Source organism: Anomaloglossus baeobatrachus, chromosome 2 (assembly GCF_048569485.1).
Source record: "Anomaloglossus baeobatrachus isolate aAnoBae1 chromosome 2, aAnoBae1.hap1, whole genome shotgun sequence".
NCBI classification, from domain to species: domain Eukaryota; kingdom Metazoa; phylum Chordata; class Amphibia; order Anura; family Aromobatidae; genus Anomaloglossus; species Anomaloglossus baeobatrachus.
In genome coordinates, this window is record NC_134354.1 from 375,852,002 (window position 1) to 375,873,569 (window position 21,568).

The following is a 21,568-nucleotide window of genomic DNA, read 5'->3' on the forward strand; positions in this document are numbered from 1 at the left end:
CGCATGTGTGACGGGGGCGGGCACTATCGGGTTCGGCATCGCTAACCGATGCTAGCGATGTCGCAATGTGCAAAGTACCCCTAACAGATCTAGACAAATTTGGGAATAATATTTTAGAGAAAAAATTCTTTAGTGTACATAGAAAAAGTCTTGGATCTCTGAGTTCAGCTCTTGGAAAATGGGAGCAAAAAATAAAGTGTTATGTTTACATTTAGTATTTGTTAGGTGTGTATATACATATACTGTATATGTATATATATATATATATATATATATACACACACATATATATACATATATATATATATATATATATATATATATATATATATATATATATATTACAGTTCTGGCAAAATTTAAGAGACAACTGGAAAATTCTCAATTTCTCTGATGTTTCACTTTATAGATATTAGATATATTTTTAGTAAATTGTTCTTTTATTCTATAAACTACCGACAACATGTCTCCGAATTTCCAAGCAATACATTTTGTTTTTATTTTCTGAAAATGAGAAATGGTCAATATAACAAAACAATGCATTGCTTTCAGACCTCAAATAATGCAAAGATAACACGTTCATAATGATATAGAAACAACAATACTAATTTTTTTAACTCAGGAGGAGTTCAGAAACGAATATTTTGTGGAATAACCATGATTTTTAATCTCAGCTGTCATGCGTCTTGGCATGCTTTCCACCAGTCTTTCACACTGCTTTTGAGTGACCGTATGCCACTCCTGGTGCAAAAATATAAGCATTTCTTCTTTGTTTGATGGTTTATGACTATCCATCTTCCTCTTTATTACATTCCAGAGGTTTTCAATGAGGTTCAGGTCTGGAGATTGGGCTGGCCATGACAGGGTTTTGATTTGGTGGTCCTTCATCAACACATTGATTGACCTACCTGTGTCGCATGGCACATTGTCCTTATGGAAAAAAGAAACAGTCCTCAGAGTTGGGGAACATTGCCTGAGCAGAAGGAAGCAACTGTTTTTAAAGGATAACATTGCATGCGGCTTGAATCATATGTTCTTCGCAAAGTTTAATTTACCCAATTCCAGCCTTGCTAGGCTTCCTAGCATTCCCAAAATTATCACTGTTCCTCCACCAAATTTCACACTGGGTGCAAGACACTGTGGCTTGTACGCCTCTCCAGGTCTCTGCCGTGATGGGCTCCAGCCGATCCCGGATGATTCAGAGGCCACAACCGGTGTTGTGGTGTGTGAGACCTTCCTTCCTTTTGCTCTGTAGTGTGTATCCCCATGGCGTGAAGCTACTTGGGGACCCCAGTGTCCTTGGGTTTATTTACCATCTAGATTGCAGGCAGCGTGAATCAATTGTGGGCTGACCATAGTCTTGACTCCTGACTCTATATGCTACTGTGCCCCGGGACCTTTGTGGTGCGCAATGGGACATTAAATTCCCCTTCCCTGTAGATTCTGATGGCGCAACATGGAATGGACGCCACCCTGCGCCGCTCCCGAAGGAACTGTTAGGCTCACCCCTCGGCTACCGTGTTTCTCCTCTGTCTCACCAACTCCACCGGTCAACGCCTGCTTCTTCCAGTCTGTCCGGTCTTAACTGAAGGAGATATGAAGCATGCCCTTCAGCCACTGTGGTCCTGAGAGTCCCTGATGTTCTTGGCACTCCCTCCAGTTGGTCCCAAGAGAGCTCTTAAGAACCGCTCTTGGTCAGTCCCTCTGAAAGAGCTCTGAAGCACGTCCTTCAGCGAACCTGCTTCTCCTGCATCTCAGACTGTTAAGAGGTAAAAGTCTGTGAGTTCCTCACTTTCCTTATGCTGCCCCCACCTTCCTGATGTGGTTGGGAAAGTCCCATTGCTTTAGTGACCACCTTTAGCCCAGTTCCAGTGGCTGGCTACTTGTAACGCCTGCCTAGATCCACAGACTCAGATGGGCTGTAATGGGGAGGCTAGAGGTAAGCCACTCACCAAGCAGGACTCCCAGAACCCTGAAACCCTTTAACCCCCATACAGGGATTTGTAATTACATAGGGCTCAGGTGATCACTACCTTTGGAGGGCTGCAGTCCGATGAGAGTAGTAGTCAGGCAGGGTCAAAGCAGGAATTGCGGAAAAGGGGCAGAATCAGCAGGCAATGACGTAGTCAGCAAACGTAGCAGAGGTCAAATCCGGATCGGGCAGCGAGGTACAAAAACAGTAGGCAGGAGGGTAGTCAGAAAACATGCAGAAGTCAGCACACAGGAATAACCAAACAGAATAGGAGGTAACAGGAGCCAGGAAAATCAGAACTATCTCTGGCAGCGGTCATGTGACAGGAGGGGGAATAAGAAGGGTGTGGTGTCTTCCCATTGGCTGTAGCTGAACTCTGGCAACTTCAGCTGGAAGACACATGCCACTCACAGTAAGTCAGCGGTACTGCAGATCCCAAGCTAACCCAGCCCAGTGGATGATCGGAGCCTGCGCCCACCGGTGCTGCTGGCATCGACTCCTCTCCCATCACCAGCACCATCCATGGCAGGAACATGGAGTCGCCTGGCGATCGGAGCAGAAGTCTCTGGAGCAGACTCCGGTGGTGACGTAACAGTACCCCCCTCTACGAGGGGCCTCCGGACCCTCAAAACCCGGCTTACCAGGAAATTGGAGGTGAAACCGCCGGACCAGACCCTTAGCATGAATATCGCTCGCAGGAACGCATGACCTCTCTTCAGGGCCGTAACCCCTCCAATGCACCAAATACTGTACCGCCCCTCTGACAATACGGGAATCAAGTATTCTCTGTACCTCATACTCCAAGTTACCTTCAACCAAAACAGGAGGAGGGGGGCACTGACCGGGTGAACGGGGACACGATATAACTTGAGGAGGGACTTATGTAACACATTTGATATCTTAAAGGACGGGGGGAGTTGCAGGCGGAAAGCTGTGGGATTAATTACCTCGATTATCTCATAAGGTCCAATAAATCTCGGACCCAGCTTAGCAGAAGGGACCTTGAGTTTAATATTCCGTGTGGATAACCATACCTTGTCCCCAACTCCAAGGCTAGGGCCCTTGGAACATCTCTTATTAGCAGAGGAGGCTTGACCAACCTTTGCCTTCTTCAGGTTCTCTTTCACCTCAGACCAGATAGCCTTCAACTTGTCCACAGTTGATTCAGCCTCAGGAGTATCCACCACAGCAGAAGAAAAAGAACCAAAACGTGGATGCAACCCTGAATTGCAGAAAAAAGGGGTAGTCTTGATGGATTACTGATACTGATTATTGATAGAGAACTCAGCTAGCGGCAGATATTCCACCCAGTCAGACTGACGGTCAGATACATAACACCAGAGATATTGTTCAAGGGTTTGATTGGAACGTTCGGTCTGACCATTGGTCTCTGGGTGGTAGGCAGATGAAAAATATAGCTCTATATTGATCTTTTTACAAAATGCCTTCCAGAATTTTGAGACAAACTGTTCCTCGGTCAGAAACAATATTTTCTGGAACCCCGTGTAACCGCACAATATGCCTAATAAACAACTTGCTGAGAGTTTCGGAATTGGGTAATCCGGACAGAGGCACAAAATGACACTGTTTGCTGAATCTATCCACTACTACCCAGATACAGGTCTTCCCTTCTGATGGAGGAAGGTTAGTGATGAAGTCCATGGAGAGATGTGTCCAAGGGCTTACTGGAGTAGGTAGGGACTGGAGAAATCCGGCAGGGTGGGTACGGGGTGCCTTGGCTCGAGCACAAGTTTCACAAGCCAGTACATATTCCTTACAACCTTTCGCTACGGTTGGCCACCACAAATTCCTGGTTACTAATCGGAGGGTATTGCCAATACCAGGGTGATCTGCCAGCACAGAATTGTGGGATTCCTGGAGTACCCATAGGCGAAGTGAGGGGGCAACAAACAGTTTATGGACAGGAGTGGTTTCAGGAGCTTGGTCTTGGGTATTATGGACCTCTTCTATTAAATCTAAGGAAACAGATGACATAATAAGGCCTTTAGCCAAAATATGCACTGGTTCCGAGTTTTCAAACTGAGAGGGACAGAAGCTACGGGAAAGTGCATCAGCTTTTGTGTTCTTGGTACCGGGCCGGAATGTTACCACAAAATCAAACCTGGAGAAGAACAATGCCCACCTAGCTTGCCTAGGATTGAGTCTCTTAACAGTTCCAGATAAGTGAGGTTCTCATGGTCTGTGATGACTGTGACTTTATGTTTGGCGCCTTCGAGGAAGTGGCACCATTCCTCGAAGGCCCATTTAATTGCCAACAGCTCACGATTACCAATGTCATAATTTCTCTCTGTGGGAGAAAACTTGCGGGAAAAGAAGGCACAAGGACGAAGCTGAGTGAGAGACGGAGTACCTTGTGATAGCACTGCTCCCACTCCAACCTCGGATGCATCGACTTCCACAATAAACGGACGCATAAGGTCAGGCTGAACGCAGAATCAGGTCTGAGGAGAAACATTCTTTTAATTTTGAGAAGGCATGGATCGCCTCTGGCTTCCAATTAACCACATCAGCCCTGTTTTTAGTCAAATCTGTGAGGGGTTTGGCAATTTTGGAAAAATCTCTAATAAATTTGTGGTAATAATTAGCAAACCCAAGGAAACGCTGCAAGGCTTTCAGACACTTGGGTTGTACCACTCCTTAATCGGTTGAAGCTTAGAGGGATCCATGCGAAAGCCTTCTGTAGACAATATATAACCCAGGAAATTAACCTCTGCCTCAAAAAAAACACATTTCTCATATTTAGCAAATAGGGAGTTCTCCCTGAGTCTCTGGAGTACAGTGCGGACATGTTGGACATGTGACGTAGCATCAGGAGAATAAATCAGGATGTCATCCAGATAGACCACCACATATTGACCACAAATATCTCTTAAAATGTCATTAACAAAGTTCTGAAACACAGCCGGTGCATTACTTAATCCAAAAGGCATTACCAGATACTCATAGTGTCCCTCTGGAGTATTAAATGCTGTTTTCCACTCATCTCCTTCTCTGATGCGGATTAGGTTATATGTTCCCCTGAGATCCAGCTTGGTGAACCACCGGGCTCCTATGAGCTGGTTAAACAGATCGGGGATGAGTGGCAGAGGGTACTGATTCTTTACAGTAATAGCATTAAGTTCATGGTAGTCAATACAAGGTCTGAGGCCACCCTCTTCCTTATCAACGAAAAAGAATCCAGCGCCGACTGGTGACCTGGATGGTCTGATAAACCCTCTCTGCAGACTGTCTGCTATATAATCTTTCATGGCCTGACGCTCCGGACCAGAAAGATTATACATTTTACCCTTGGGGAGTCAGGAATTTGGGACCAAATCTATGGGGCAGTCATAATCTCTGTGCAGAGGTAATTTTTCAGATTCAGATACAGAAAAGACATCAGCAAAATCCCTGAATGCATGAGGTATGAAGATAGGTTCAGCTCTGGTCAGGTTAACCGATAACGACATTCACGTCTCCTGACCCTTAGGGCTCCAGCGCACAATCTCACCCTGGTGCCAGTCTATGACCGGGTTATGTTTGCGCAGCCATGGCATGCCCAATACCACTGCTGACATCAGATTCTCAAGAACAAAAAATGACATAGATTCTACATGCAGAGCACCAACAAGCATGGAGATCTCTGGAGTTACAAAAGTAACCACACCCTGCGTGAGAGGTGTACTATCACTAGCAGATATTCTAATAGGTGTATTTAACCTTAGCAAAATCAAATCCAGCTCTTTTGCTACAATAGTGTCTATGAAATTAGCAGCAGATCCACAATCAACAAAGGCCGGCAGCCGTACGGATTTTCCCTGGTGAGACAATGAGACAGGTATCATTAACCTCAGTGTCTACAGGAAGTACCTGGGCACCTGAGCGGGTATCCTGGGGCCCAGTCAGGTGCTGCTGCTGCCTTGGAAACAATTGCCTCTCTGATCCAGGCACTCCATGTTTGGCTCCACAACGTGATCTGCACCCTTTTAGTCGACAGGACTCTGAACACGATGAGGTAGGTGCTTGAACCTGAGCAGACCTGAGATCCTGCACTTGCTGTGTAAGTCCATGTACAAGGCCAGAAATAATGTAACGCCTGCCTGGATCCACAGACTCAGATGGGCTGTAATGGGGAGGCTAGAGGTAAGCCACTCACCAAGTAGGACCCCCAGAACCCTGAAACCCTTTAACCCCTATACAGGGATTTGGAATTACACAGGGCTCGGGTGATCACTACCTGTGGAAGGCTGCAGTCCGATGAGAGTTGTAGTCAGGCAGGGTCAAACCAGGAATTGCGGAACAGGGACAGAATCGGCAGGCAATGACGTAGTTAGCAAACATAGCAGAGGTCAAATCCGGATCGGGCAGCGAGGTACAAAAACAGTAGGCAGGAGGGTAGTCAGAAAACACGCAGAAGTCAGCACACAGGAATAACCAAACAGAATAGGATGTAACAGGAGCCAGGAAAATCAGAACTATCTCTGGCAGTGGTCATGTGATAGGAGGGGGAATAAGAAGGGTGTGGTGTCTTCCCATTGGCTGTAGCTGAACGCTGGCAACTTCAGCTGGAAGACACATGCCACCCACAGTCAGCCAGCGGTATTGCAGATTCCACGATAACCCAGCCCAGTGGATGATCGGAGCCTGCGCCCACCGGTGCCACTGGCATCGACTCCTCTCCCATCACCAGCACCATCCACGGCAGGAACACAGCGTCGCCTGGCGATCAGAGCAGAAGTCGCTGGAATAGACTGCGGTGGTGACGTAACACTACTAAGCTGTGTGTTGTGTAAGTGATGAACACCAGTGGTTAACCTCTTCCTTACCCGGAATGAGTGCTGCGCCTTAAGTGAGATGCAATACCCTGTAGCGACTGAAGCCTCAAGGGCACTACATTTGTTTCATTGTATTCTTTTCAGAATTACTATACCCTATGAATTTGAAACAGGCTTTAAGATACTGAACTCCTTACTTAGAGTACATAAGTGTAGGGAGCCGCCGCTGCGGAATGTCTCTACTGGGGCTGGTGGTTTTGGCAGCTAGAATGGTGGACCCTCTGCAAGTAGGGTTTTGCCCCAGAGGTTGTATGGTGTAGTGGGCATCGGAAGAAGGTAGTCCATACAAGTGTTTAGTGCAACTGATTTACTCACTGCTTGTACCTGTTGACTGGTTGCCCGAGGCCAGCTGGTTTCGCCTCCAGGTCCCCTTCAACCCAGTGCCAGTTTGTTTCTCTGGTACCTTCATCCCCTGCACCTGTCTCTGGTAAGTGGGTCCCTGTTCTATAGAATAACTGGGGGTCCCAATTTTTTGGTCTGCCCCCTTCTGTCCGCCTGATGGTAGCATGAACCCTGTGGGATTGGTGTCTCTGGCCCTGTCCCCGGTTCTCCTGTTGCTACTGAGTATTTAGATTCTTTAGGGTCAGCAAGGTCCTTGATGGTCCCTTTGCTGTGCAGGTATTTACAGGTCGGCTTTGAGCTCTTTCCTGTCCTAGGGTCCTGTACCCCATCGGTGAGTAGTTCCATGAGTACTCCACCGTACTCCACCGGCAACCACTTCTCTTGGGTACCAGGTCACAATCAACCTGAATCAGGACGTTGCTTCACTTCCACCTTCACTCCTCTACTCCTGCTACAGTCTCACTACTCTCCACAGTCACTGCAGTTCTAACCACTGACTTCCTGTTTTCTCTCTGTCCTCAGTCTGCCCCTCCCACCTGGTCAACTAGTGGACTGGATTGGCTCCACCTCTAGGCGGCCATCCATTGGTCCCACCCTAGCTGGTTACTATTGTTTGGGGGATTGTTGGGAAAACTGGAATTACCTGGGTTTTTGTTGGTACCGGCACTGGGGTTCTGGATCCCTAAGGGGGCAGGCCCTGCATCCTTGTGGAGATGCAGAACCTTGTAGCTCCCTGATAGTTTCAGGGGCACTACAACACCATCACTAAAATACATAACACATAAAAATTGTGATTTTTTTTTTTCTTTTTTTTTTTTATAGGAAGTAACTTTACATAAGCGACATGCAAAAATGTACATTCATTTTGTGATTAAACATAAGGTCACCCTATCATAAAATATTTTGTGTTGGTATTCTCTTTAAGAGAATGAATACAAAGGACTCACAGAGTTGTTCACCAGTGTATGCAGAGGGAATCAAGGCATATACAAGTGACAGTTTCAATAATTTACTCACTGAAATGTAACAAGCTTAATGTCTCACATGAGGCAACTTATACAATTGTTTCAAAAGTCTTACATTTGATGCACCAGGTTAACATAGTCTTATATGAGGCAACACAAGTAGGAAATTGGTATTAACGATACCATGGATTATACACTGCATGTTGTTTGTAGGTATATATGTGCACAGAATGTAGATATGTGGCGCCCTTGAGGCTCTGGTCGCCACAGGGTACTGCACCTCAATTAAGGTGCAGTATCTATCTCAGGTAAGGAGGGGGTTAATCACCGGTGTTCCACATTCCCACACTACATACAGCTTAGGAGCCTTCACATAGGGTGGGTTGACTCAGGGTAGGCAGGGGGATGGTCATAACGGTCATGGGACTTCCCGGTCACTGAAACCAGCCACCTAGGGGGTGGGTTTCACCTGGGGTAGAAATAGATGCAACAAACGCACATCAAAAACAGACCCGTCATGACCATAGTTCTGGCAAGACATCTCTGGAAAACTTGGGCTGTACTGGGTCCGGGGCCTAGAGCAGAAGCTCAGCCAGGGTACTTACAGTTAGGTCCAAAAATATTTGGACAGTGACACAATTTTCGCGAGTTGGGCTCTCCATGCCACCACATTGGATTTGAAATGAAACCTCTACAACAGAATTCAAGTGCAGATTGTAACGTTTAATTTGAAGGTTTGAACAAAAATATCTGATAGAAATTGTAGGAATTGTACACATTTCTTTACAAACACTCCACATTTTAGGAGGTCAAAAGTAATTGGACAAATAAACCAAACCCAAACAAAATATTTTTATTTTCAATATTTTGTTGTGAATCCTTTGGAGGCAATCACTGCCTTAAGTCTGGAACCCATGGACATCACCAAACGCTGGGTTTCCTCCTTCTTAATGCTTTGCCAGGCCTTTACAGCCGCAGCCTTCAGGTCTTGCTTGTTTGTGGGTCTTTCCGTCTTAAGTCTGGATTTGAGCAAGTGAAATGCATGTGCAATTGGGTTAAGATCTGGTGATTGACTTGGCCATTGCAGAATATTCCACTTTTTTGCACTCATGAACTCCTGGGTAGCTTTGGCTGTATGCTTGGGGTCATTGTCCATCTGTACTATGAAGCGCCGTCCGATCAACTTTGCGGCATTTGGCAGAATCTGGGCTGAAAGTATATCCCGGTACACTTCAGAATTCATCCGGCTACTCTTGTCTGCTGTTATGTCATCAATAAAAACAAGTGACCCAGTGCCATTGAAAGCCATGCATGCCCATGCCATCACGTTGCCTCCACCATGTTTTACAGAGGATGTGGTGTGCCTTGGATCATGTGCCGTTCCCTTTCTTCTCCAAACTTTTTTCTTCCCATCATTCTGGTACAGGTTGATCTTGGTCTAATCTGTCCATAGAATACTTTTCCAGAACTGAGCTGGCTTCATGAGGTGTTTTTCAGCAAATTTAACTCTGGCCTGTCTATTTTTGGAATTGATGAATGGTTTGCATCTAGATGTGAACCCTTTGTATTTACTTTCATGGAGTCTTCTCTTTACTGTTGACTCAGAGACAGATACACCTACTTCACTGAGAGTGTTCTGGACTTCAGTTGATGTTGTGAACGGGTTCTTCTTCACCACAGAAAGTATGCGGCGATCATCCACCACTGTTGTCATCCGTGGACGCCCAGGCCTTTTTGAGTTCCCAAGCTCACCAGTCAATTCCTTTTTTCTCAGAATGTACCCGACTGTTGATTTTGCTACTCCAAGCATGTCTGCTATCTCTCTGATGGATTTTTTCTTTTTTTTCAGCCTCAGGATGTTCTGCTTCACCTCAATTGAGAGTTCCTTAGACCGCATGTTGTCTGGTCACAGCAACAGCTTCCAAATGCAAAACCACACACCTGTAATCAACCCCAGACCTTTTAACTACTTCATTGATTACAGGTTAACGAGGGAGACGCCTTCAGAGTTAATTGCAGCCCTTAGAGTCCCTTGTCTAATTACTTTTGGTCCCTTGAAAAAGAGGAGGCTATGCATTACAGAGCTATGATTCCTAAACCCTTTCTCCGATTTGGATGTGAAAACTCTCATATTGCAGCTGGGAGTGTGCACTTTCAGCCCATATTATATATATAATTGTATTTCTGAACATGTTTTTGTAAACAGCTAAAATAACAAAACTTGTGTCACTGTCCAAATATTTCTGGACCTAACTGTAACTGCGAAGGGGGACACCCTAGAAATAGGACTCTCACTCTTTCTCTCTCAAAACACCGGTGGTGACCCCTTACCAGATCTGGGATCGACCTGAGCCCATCACAGCAGTGACCAGTGTAAACGGGCTGGCAGCTGAAGTTGTGAGTAAACTACACCCTGAACCCACAGAAACTATGTTGGCTCATCCTGACCGGCGCCGGCGCCCAACACTTAGGCGCCAACAGCAATTATAACCCTTTTTATCCACCCGGGGCCCGCTGCGCCCATTGGGAGCAACACCATCCCAGCTGCCATAATACCTGCTCCAGTGAGGAACCCAGCAGCGGCGGCTATTTCCTGGCTGCATACTACAGGTGGGGTCACGAAAAACTTTCCCAAATGCTCTGCTTCCCCCACCCTTTACTGTACACCTCGGGGCAACGGAACTGGGTGAGCCTACCCTGTGACAACACCTGACCTGACTCAAAACGGCCCAGCAACGAGTAGGTTAACCGTCTCCTCCGTGGGGCGCTACATATATATCTATGTGTGCATATATGGTCTATGTATGTTTGTAGTGTGTGTATATATTGCATATATATGATTATTAGTGATGAGCGAGTACTAAAAAGCTCGGGTGCTCGAAGCTCGGGCCGAGCCTCCCAAGATACTCGTGTACTCGGCCCGAGCAACGAGCCCAATGTTATCCTATGGGAGACCCGAGTATTTTTGTGAAATGACCCCCCGGCAGCATGGAGAAACCCTAAAAATGTCACAAAAGTCTCAGAAGAGTGCTCAAATGACATGGCAACAGCATGGGGAAGACCCCTTGAAGCATTTATCACTGAAAAGTCACAGCTGTGAACAATTTTGTCCGCGTTTTATGCCATTTTTACGGACTCACCAGAAAACCTTCCAAAATGATCCCAAAATGATTTTTCATGGCGGAAATGTTAAGGGCACATACCCAATAGTGAGATAGAGCTGGTGTATGTTACTTTTTGAGATTAATACATGAAAGATTTTACGTGAAAACATTGTGTGGCACTCCGATGTCCCTGAGAAGAGACGTACATGAAGGCCTCTTGAGTCTAATGTGCCCATTTTGAGGAAGTGAGTCTTTGTAGTATTTTCCTTTGCCAGGGCAGTCCAAAATTGTGAGGTTCACCAATGCCCCTGCATACAGACGTGCATGAGGGCCTGTAAACCTGAAGTGCCCATTGTAAGGAAGTGGGTCTATTGTAGTATAGCCCTTAGGCAGGGCAGCCAAAAATTGGGAGGCTCCACATTGTCCCTGGATAGAGACGTGCATGATGGCCTGTAAACCTGAAGTGCCCATTGTAAGGAAGTGGGTCTATTGTAGTATAGCCCTTAGGCAGGGCAGCCAAAAATTGGGAGGCTCCACATTGTCCCTGGATAGAGACGTGCATGAGGGCCTGTAAACCTGAAGTGCCCATTGGAAGGAAGTGGGTCTATTGTAGTATAGCCCTTAGGCAGGGCAGCCAAAAATTGGGAGGTTCCACGTTGTCCCTGGGTAGAGACGTGCATGAGGGCCTCAAAACATTAAGTGTCCATTGTCAGGAAGTGGGTGTATTATAGTATAGCCCTTAGGCAGGGCAGCCAAAAATTGGGAGGCTCCACGTTGTCCCTGGGTAGAGACGTGCATGAGGGCCTCAAAACATTAAGTGTCCATTGTCAGGAAGTGGGTGTATTATAGTATAGCCCTTAGGCAGGGCAGCCAAAAATTGGGAGGCTCCAGGTTGTCCCTGGGTAGAGACGTGCATGAGGGCCTCAAAACATTAAGTGTCCATTGTCAGGAAGTGGGTGTATTATAGTATAGCCCTTAGGCAGGGCAGCCAAAAATTGGGAGGCTCCACGTTGTCCCTGGGTAGAGACGTGCATGAGGGCCTCAAAACATTAAGTGTCCATTGTCAGGAAGTGGGTGTATTATAGTATAGCCCTTAGGCAGGGCAGCCAAAAATTGGGAGGCTCCACGTTGTCCCTGGGTAGAGACGTGCATGAGGGCCTCAAAACATTGTTCCCATTGCAAAGGAGCGGGTCTCCTGTCGTTGTAATGTCCATTCTGCAAAGAATGGGCGAAAAAATTTACCACTGGGGGTATACCTGAAACAAAGGCCTAAGTATTGCAATTTGTAACGGTCATCATCATGGTGGCGCATGAGGAGAAGGAGGAGCAGTCCAACGATTATCCAAAGTCCAGAAGTGTGTACCCATGGGTGAGTGGAGGTACATGGCAAACTTTAAATTCCGCTCTCATTTGCTGGTGGTGTGGTGAAGTCTGGCCCAATCCAACCCTTGTTCATCTTGATCAGAGTCAGCCTGTCAGCATTTTCAGTTGATAGGCGGGTGCGTTTATCTGTAATGATTCCACCTGCGGCACTAAAAACACGCTCTGACAAAACGCTAGCAGCAGGGCAGGCCAGGACTTCCAAGGCGTAGAGAGCCAATTCATGCCACGTGTCCAGCTTGGATACCCAATAATTGTAAGGCACAGAGGAATGTCGGAGTACAGTTGTTCGATCTGCAAGGTACTCCTTCAGCATCTGGGCAAACTTAGGATTTCTTGTGGCACTACCCCGCACCTCAGGGGCTGTGGTACGTGAGGGGCTGAGAAAACTGTCCCACATCTTAAAGACTGTTCCCCTACCTCTGGCGGATTGGACTTGTGCCTCTCTCGGCTGTAGGCCTCGGTTGTCCACTGATTCATGACCTATGCCGCTAGCGTTTTGTGAGGGGAATGCTTTGCCTACTTCCGTGACTATGGCCTTCCGGAACTGCTGCATTTTGGTTGACCTCTCCTCCACGGGAATAAGAGACAAAAAGTTCTCCTTGTAGCGTGGGTCTAACAGTGTTACCAACCAGTAATGATTGTCGGCCAAGATGTTCTTAACGCGAGGGTCACGAGACAGGCAGCTTACCATAAAGTCAGCCATGTGCGCCAGACTCTTAACAGCCAGGACTTCAGTAGCCTGACCAACAAGATGACTGAACATGCTGTCCTCCTCCTCCTCCTCATCTACCCTGTCCTCTGGCCAGCCACGCTGAACCGAGGATATGACTGGTGTGCATGTCATATCCTCAATTTGGCCGGAGAGTTGCTCCATGTCTTCATCCTCCTCCTCGTCATAGTCCTCCACTGCACGTTGTGATGAGACGAGGCTGGGCTGTGTGTTATCATCACCCACACCCACTACTGTTTCTTGCTGCAACTCATCGCGCTCCGCCTGCAATGCATCATGTTTGTTTTTCAGCAGAGACCGTTTTAGAAGGCAGAGTAGCGGTATGGTGACGCTAATAATGGCGTCATCACCACTCACCATCTTGGTGGAGTCCTCAAAGTTTTGGAGGATGGTACATAGGTCTGACATCCATCTCCACTCCTCAGGTGTTATGTGTGGAGTTTGACCCATTTCCCGACGGCTTAGGTGATGCAGGTACTCAACAACTGCCCTCTTCTGCTCACATATCCTGACCAACATGTGCAGAGTTGAATTCCAACGCGTGGGGACATCACACACCAGTCTGTGAGCCGGAAGATGCAAACTGCGCTGAAAGCCGGCAAGGCCGGCTGAAGCAGTAGGTGACTTTCGAAAATGTGCAGACAGGCGGCGAACTTTTACCAGCAGATCAGACAGCTCTGGGTATGACTTTAGAAACCGCTGAACCACGAGGTTGAGCACATGGGCCACGCATGGAACATGTGTCAGCTGGCCTCGCCTCAAAGCCGCCACCAGGTTCCGGCCATTGTCACACACGACCTTTCCTGGCTTTAGGTTCAGAGGTGTGAGCCAGTGATCTGCCTGCTGTTTCAGAGCTGTCCACAGCTCTTCTGCATTGTGGGGTTTGCACCTATGCAGATTAGCTTCAGCACAGCCTGTTGCCGCTTCGCCGAGGCAGTGCTGCAGTGCTTCCAGCTTGTGACTGGTGTGGAGGGTACAGTGGATGAGGATGCGCAGGAGGAGGAGGAGGCTGAAGAGCATGACATTCCGGAGCTGTAGAGTGTGGGTGAAACACTGACTGAGGTAGGGCCTGCAAACCTTGGTGTGGGAAGGACGTGTTCCGTCCCTCGCTCAGACTGGGTCCCAGCTTCCACAATATTAACCCAGTGTGCCGTCAGCGAGATGTAGCGGCCTTGCCCACAAGCACTTGTCCACGTGTCTGTGGTTAGGTGGACCTTGGGTGAAACAGCGTTGTTCAGGGCACGTGTGATGTTTTGTGACACGTGGTTATGCAACGCGGGGACGGCACACCGGGAGAAATAGTGGCGGCTGGGGACCGAGTAACGTGGGACAGCTGCCGCCATCAGGTCACGGAATGCTTCTGTCTCCACCAGCCTAAAAGGCAACATTTCCAGCGCAAGCAGTCGCGAAATGTTAGCATTTAGAACTGTGGCATGTGGGGTGTTGGCAGTGTATTTGCGCCTGCGTTCAAAGGTTTGCTGAATGGATAACTGAACGCTGCGCTGGGACAAGGACGTGCTTGATGATGGTGTTCTTTCTGCGTAGGCAACTGCAGGTGCAGGAGTGGAGGAGGCTTGTTCGCAGGCAGCATGGACAGGGGATTGGCTCGCATGCACAACCAGCGAAGACGTAGCAGTGACATCAGCAAGCACTGCTCCTCGACTCTGTAGTACTTCCCACAAAGTCGGGTGCTTGGCTGACATGTGCCTGATCATGCTGGTGGTGGTCAGGCTGCTAGTTTTGGTACCCCTGCTGATGCTGGCACGGCAGGTGTTTCAAATGGCCTTTTTTGAATCATCTGGATCCAACTTAAAAAACTGCCAGACTCGGGAAGACCTAACATTTGTACAGGCACCTTGTGTCGTCGTGTTGTTCCGGGGAACGGTTGCCTGACTTCTGCCTGGAGCCACCACCCTGCTTCTTACTGCCTGTTGTGATGCTACGCCTCCCTCCCCCTGTGCACTGCTGTCCTCGCTCTGCATATCCTCCTGCCAGGTTGGGTCAGTTACTGGATCATCCACCACGTCGTCTTCCTCTTCTGCACCCTGCTCCTCCTCCTGACTTCCTGACAATTGTGTCTCATCATCGTCCACCACTTGTTGAGACACGTTGCCAACTTCGTGAGAACGTGGCTGCTCAAATATTTGGCCATCTGTACAGACGATCTCCTCATGACCCACTTCAATATGAGCTGGCGAGAGGCCAGAATGTGTGAATGGAAATGTGAACAGCTCTTCCGAGTGTCCAAGTGTGGGATCATTAATGTCCGAGGAGGACGTGTACTCAGCCTGGTGGTAGGAAGGAGGATCAGGTTCAGAAATGTGCGGTGCAGTATCACGGCTACTGACACTTGACCGTGTGGAAGACAGAGTGTTTGTGGTGGTGCCAATCTGACTGGAAGCATTATCTGCTATCCAACTAACAACCTGTTGACACTGGTCTTGGTTCAAGAGCGGTGTACTGCTGCGGTCCCCAAGAATTTGGGACAGGACATGCGAGCGACTAGATGTGGCCCTTTGTTGTGGCAAAATTAGAGCTTGCCCACAACCTCGGCCTCTGCCTGCACCACCATCACGTCCACTTCCTTGTTCCTTGCCAATGCCCTTGCGCATTTTGCAATGCTGTGCACTGCTGACGTGTATATTCACTACTTGTGCGTTATATCAAAGTTTGTGGAAATTGCACACAAGTGCACCTGTACGCTGCCACCAACAGGCACACACGTGCGGTTTTAAAAACCAAGCACGGACGCAATAAGAACCTAACAGGTTTTTTTGGGGAGCGACAATTACAGACAAGTCAGACACTATCTGGACTGTTTTACACTGTGTACACCAGCCCCAGATATGATGAAGGCTGGTATACGGTCACCACTACCCTGCCTGCCTGCCCGCCTGTATACTGGTACAATAGTCCTGACAAGGACTCTTCTGGTCACTAGCCTGTATTCAGACCTGGGTATAGCTTGTATATAGCAACAATAGTCCTGAGAAGGACTCTGCTACTGTACTCCGACCTGGCTATACCCTGCCTGCCTGTATACAACTAGAATAGTCCTGAGAAGGACTTTTGGTCACACTGTTTGCAGCCCTGCAACTGAAAAAGCTATAAAGGGCCGCAAAGCTTTCCCTGAATCAGCGACACTCTCCCTGCACTGACTGTCTGGATAGCTGTGAGCAGAGCACAGCGCGCCGGCCGGTATAAAGGCTCGGTCACGCTGTGCAGGCCGGCCAATCACTGCAATTCCACAACTAACAGGGCTGTGGCATTGCAGTGGTCTGCCAGCCAATCCCTGCATGAGGGCTGGCTCTCAAAAGAGCGCCAACATGCAGAAATGAAGACCACGAGTACAGCACGAGTATCGCGAGATTACTCGGTCCCCGCCGAGCAGCCCGAGTACAGCGATACTCGTGCGAGTACCGAGTAGTTACAAGCATGCTCGCTCATCACTAATGATTATACCTAAAAATATTAGCAACCTTGAAATTGTTCCAGAAAAGGAAGTATGTATCCTAGAAAATGATTGCAGTTAAACATGCTTTGTTATATACATGTTTGTTTCCTTAGTGTAGTTCGAGACAGCACACAAAATTAAACAGAGGAAAAAAGGCAAGTTTTGCATATTTTCACACAAAACCTCAAAAATGGTCTGGAAAAAATTGTTGGCTCCAATGTTGTGCCCCAATAAGCTTGGATAACAAAAAGAAGAGAAAAGTATTGATGAGAAAACCCATGGATATTCGGGTTCACCAAACCATCACGGACCCCAAAATAAATTGGGTTTGGCATGCAACCTTGATGCCAAGTTTAACCTTGAATAATGAACCCCATACAAGTCAAGGGGAAGCCCAAGTTTGGGGCAGTAAAATGTTTACAGTATGGGCCACGAGGTTGCAAAAGGAACCTAAATGGGGGTAGGTAAATTACTCAAAGGGCTTCTGTCACCATAGCAAATATGGTTACTTAGCAAGTAAATTAAGAAACTTGAAATTTTAACAGTGACCTAACAGAAATGGATTTCAGAGATTCTCCACAGATCACTAATTTAACACTAGAACTACTGGACTTGTGACACCTATATAGAAATACATGGTGCAAAGTAGTCAAAATGACTACCTCAGTAGTTCTAGTGTTAAAAAGGCCCTTCAAGAGCCTGTATTCGCAGTTCACCCACACAGTTAAGCTTACCAGACTTACCCCACAGAGCAACAAGATTAAGAAATTTCCCCTCTGTATTATTCTTTCATCCAAATAGTCAAGATAGAAAGAGGTCAAGTTGCCACACAGAGCAACAATTTTAAAAGGGACAATATAAATTCCATCCACAGCTCCAGCTCGGTGGAGAATTTCAACTCCAAAAAGCTGAGTCTCAGAATAGCCTGCTGTTGTTTCCCCCTGGTTGTGCTGATCTGAGATTGGTCATGCAAGTGTTACGTTGGCTGGATGAGGAGAGGGTGGACGAAGGGGAGTAGTAGTAGGAAACTTGGACAGATAAATGCGCGCTAATCCTCAATTGTGTTAGGACATGCACTAAAATGATTTTTGCGTAAGGCGCAGCCCATATTACTTTACACCCTGCCGACCCTTTTTTAACTTTTCACCATCACAGCCAAGATGGAAGGGTACCTTCACATAAAAACATTTTTAAATATGGTCCAGAGAGAGCTTGTTTTCCAATTTCCCCATACAGAGTCTAATTTTGAGCTCCTATTACATAGAGCATTGCTGTTGCAGTTAGAAAGCTCGTAATTGGATTTGTGATCGAGCTGGCAGTTCGTCAGCTAGACTTGCTATTGTCAGTCCCAGTCATTTAGACCTGAAGTGTTTCACCCATGCTGCTCAGTGTCTATGCCAGGAATCCGAAGCATTTATTTTGAAAAAAATATTGTTCAAAGCAGGCAGCTCAGTCTGAATATGACAGCTTTGAATAATGGAATAAGACTTTCCTTTTCGATTGGGTGGTACTTTGGCCACTAATTGATTACACTGCCTGCAAGCTGCAATTTTGGACTGCTATACAAAGCTGCATGATGCAACACAGTATGAGCTTTGAGATATATTCACACAGTAAGGCACGCTTGCACCGATTCTTAGACTGCCTGTTTTAACATGCAGTAAGAAAAATCAGATCAGCTCACCTGTTCAATCTTGACGTAGATCATTGTTCCAGGGCGGTGCACGGAGAGCAAAACTTCTAGTTCAATAGTGAAACTCCATGAGAGGAAAAAAATTCCAGCAACTTTGTCCCAAAAATGTTTTTCTTAAAAGTTCTAAGTTTAATTCATAGTATTAAAAACAAACATACTGTACATGTTAAAAACATGAACAGCCTACGCGTTTTGAACTCCTATGTTCCAAACGCATAGGATTTCCATGTTTTTAACATGTATGTTTGTTTTTAATACTATGAATTAAACTTACAACTTTTAGGAAAAACATTTTTGGGACGAAGTTGTTTGAATTTTTTTCCTCACATGCCTGTTTTAACAGTTCCACACAGGAGCCAATTTTCTGCTCCAGTGGTGGACAGTCTAGTTGCTGCATTTAAAAAGATTGTAGTTGTATTTGGAATCGAGCAAGAGGTAAGCCAGCTAGACTTGCTACTGCCAGTCCCTGCAATTTAGACTTGAAGTGACTTTCCCATGCTGGTCAGTGTCTATCCCGGGAATCTGAAGAATTTAATTTTGAAAAAAATATTGTTCAAAGCAGGCAGCTCTGTCTATGACAGATTTGAATAATGGGTTTCCATTTTTGTGTTTGGTAGGACTGTGGCCATGATGAAGAGGGGACTCGGCCAAGCTTCAGTGATGGAAGTAACCATGACACCTTGACATAGTAGCGATCACCCAGAAGGGTGTTCACTCAGTAATCAGCACTGGTAACAGCCAGCGGAACTTAACGGTCACTGGGCAGTGACTACAGCAAGGATTTGCTCATATTAGCTACACTGCCCAGAGGCAACAACAATCTTTCATCACTTGGAGGTGTATTGCAGTTTAAAATTATTTAAAGCAGGGCGGGACTGGCCATCTGGCAATTTTGGCAAATGCCAGAAGAGCCGGTCTCTGTAGTGACCGCTCAATCTGCAGTCACCGCAGCTCTCCTCAGCAGTGTGCACACCGCGCAGCATTAATTTTCCTTTTGCACATTTGCATAGATGAAAACAGCAGGAGCAGAAGGCAGCACGTTATGCTGTTCTGTGCCGCCGACCGTGCTGTATGATTGTGTGCGCAAGGCAAACTATGCTGCCCGATGTAGACACTGCTGAGTTGAGTGACCGCAGCTCCCTCCTTCTTATTCAAATGTGTTTGCGTGTCTCAGATGTAAATACATTTGATCAGTGGTAGCGCTGGGACTGGGGCTCTGATGTGCAGCTGTGTGATGAGATCAGCACCTTGCTGACGTTATAACACTGCTGTTGGCACCACAGAGACATATTGGGCAGCGGTAAACGCTGCATGTAGGAGCCGAAGATGAAAGGTTTACTCAATGTGGATGAGTGACGAGGGGATTAAGGCACATAAAGGGGGAAAATTTGTGAATGTGACACAGTTTTGCGAGAGGCAGTGAGAGGAGTACTTTATCCAGAGTAGCAGTGTGTGAGGGGGGGATAGTTTACAAAACATCAGTGTGGGGGGGCAATATTTTGGAGAGGGGCAGTGTGTGGGGGTATATTATATAGAGAGGCTGTTTGCGGGTTATATTATGAGGGGCTGTATGAGGAGTATTATATATAGAGTAGTGTGGGGGTATGTTATATAGAGAGGCAGTGTGGAGCTTATATTATATAGAGAGGCTGTGTAGGGGATATATTATAAAGAGGGGTAGTGTGGGGGTATATTATATAGAGAGGCAGTGTTTGGGGTATGTTATATAGAGAGGCAGTGTGAGGGATATATTATTCAGAGTGGCAGTGTAGGGGTATATTAAATAGAGAGGCAGTGTGGGGTATATTAAATAGAGAAGCTGTGTAGGGGGTATATTATATAGAGATGCAATGTGGGGGTATATTATATAGAGAGTCAACGTAGGGTTATATTATATAGAGAGGCAGTGTTAAGGGTATATTATATAGTGAGGCAGTGTTGGGGTATATTATATAGAGAGGCAGTGGGGTATATTATATAGAGAAGCTGTGTAGGGGTATATTATATAGAGAAGCTGTTTAGGGGGTATATTATATAGAGAGGCAATGTAGGGGTATATTATATAGAGAGGCAGTGTGTAGGGTATATTATATAGAGAGTCAACGTGGGGGTATATTATATAGAGAGGCAGTGTTAGGGGTATATTATATAGATAGGCAGTGTTGGGGATATATTGTATAGAGAGGAAGTGTGGGGGTATATTATATAGAGAAGCTGTGTAGGCAATAAATTATATAGAAAAGCTGATTAGTGGGTATAATATATAGAGAGACAATTTGGGGATATATTATATAGAGAGGCAGTGGTAGGAGATATATTATATAGAGAGGCAGTGTAGTTGGAAAATTTTGAAGAGGGGCAGTGTTGAGGTTTATTATGATGAGGGGCAGTGTGTGAGATATTTTGGATAATGGCAGTGTGTATATGGGTGGAAATATTTTGTGAAGGAAGCACAGCAATTATTTATTCAAGGATGCAGCATATAATGATACTTTGTGCTGGGTTGAGAATGTGTGATGCTGTGTGATGCCGAAGAACAAAGGTGCTGTGTGATGCTGAAGAACAAAGAGGGAAGTCTTCAGAGACAAGCTGTGGGCATGAAATCTCATAATGGTATCTGTAATACGTGGAGACAAGAAGGACGGGAATGATTCTGATCAAATAAGATGTCATCTGTAAGGTACCTGGATGTAAATGTTTATTTGTGATATTGCCTGCATCTTATCAGAACTCTGGTTCTAATGATTACAACAACTCCCAGCATCTTCTTATCATTGTTAATAAGAAGCTCAGAGTTGTCGATTTATGCGATACAGTTGTAGATGAGGCTAAGCATGGTGATATACTAATGTATTGACGGTGGTTTTTGTGGAGACACTGGGCTCAGTGGGCGCTCTCGTCCACTAAAACCCGCCGCCTTTAGAAAGACAGCATGGCTCAGGGCTCATCCCAACTGAACACCGGCCTCCTTAACTGTGGGCGTAACACTACTCAGACAACACAGGGTGAGGGAACCACAATAATTAGACTTTATTGGATCCCCAAACAATTAACGGCACATAACACATAACCAGCAAAACACACAAATGT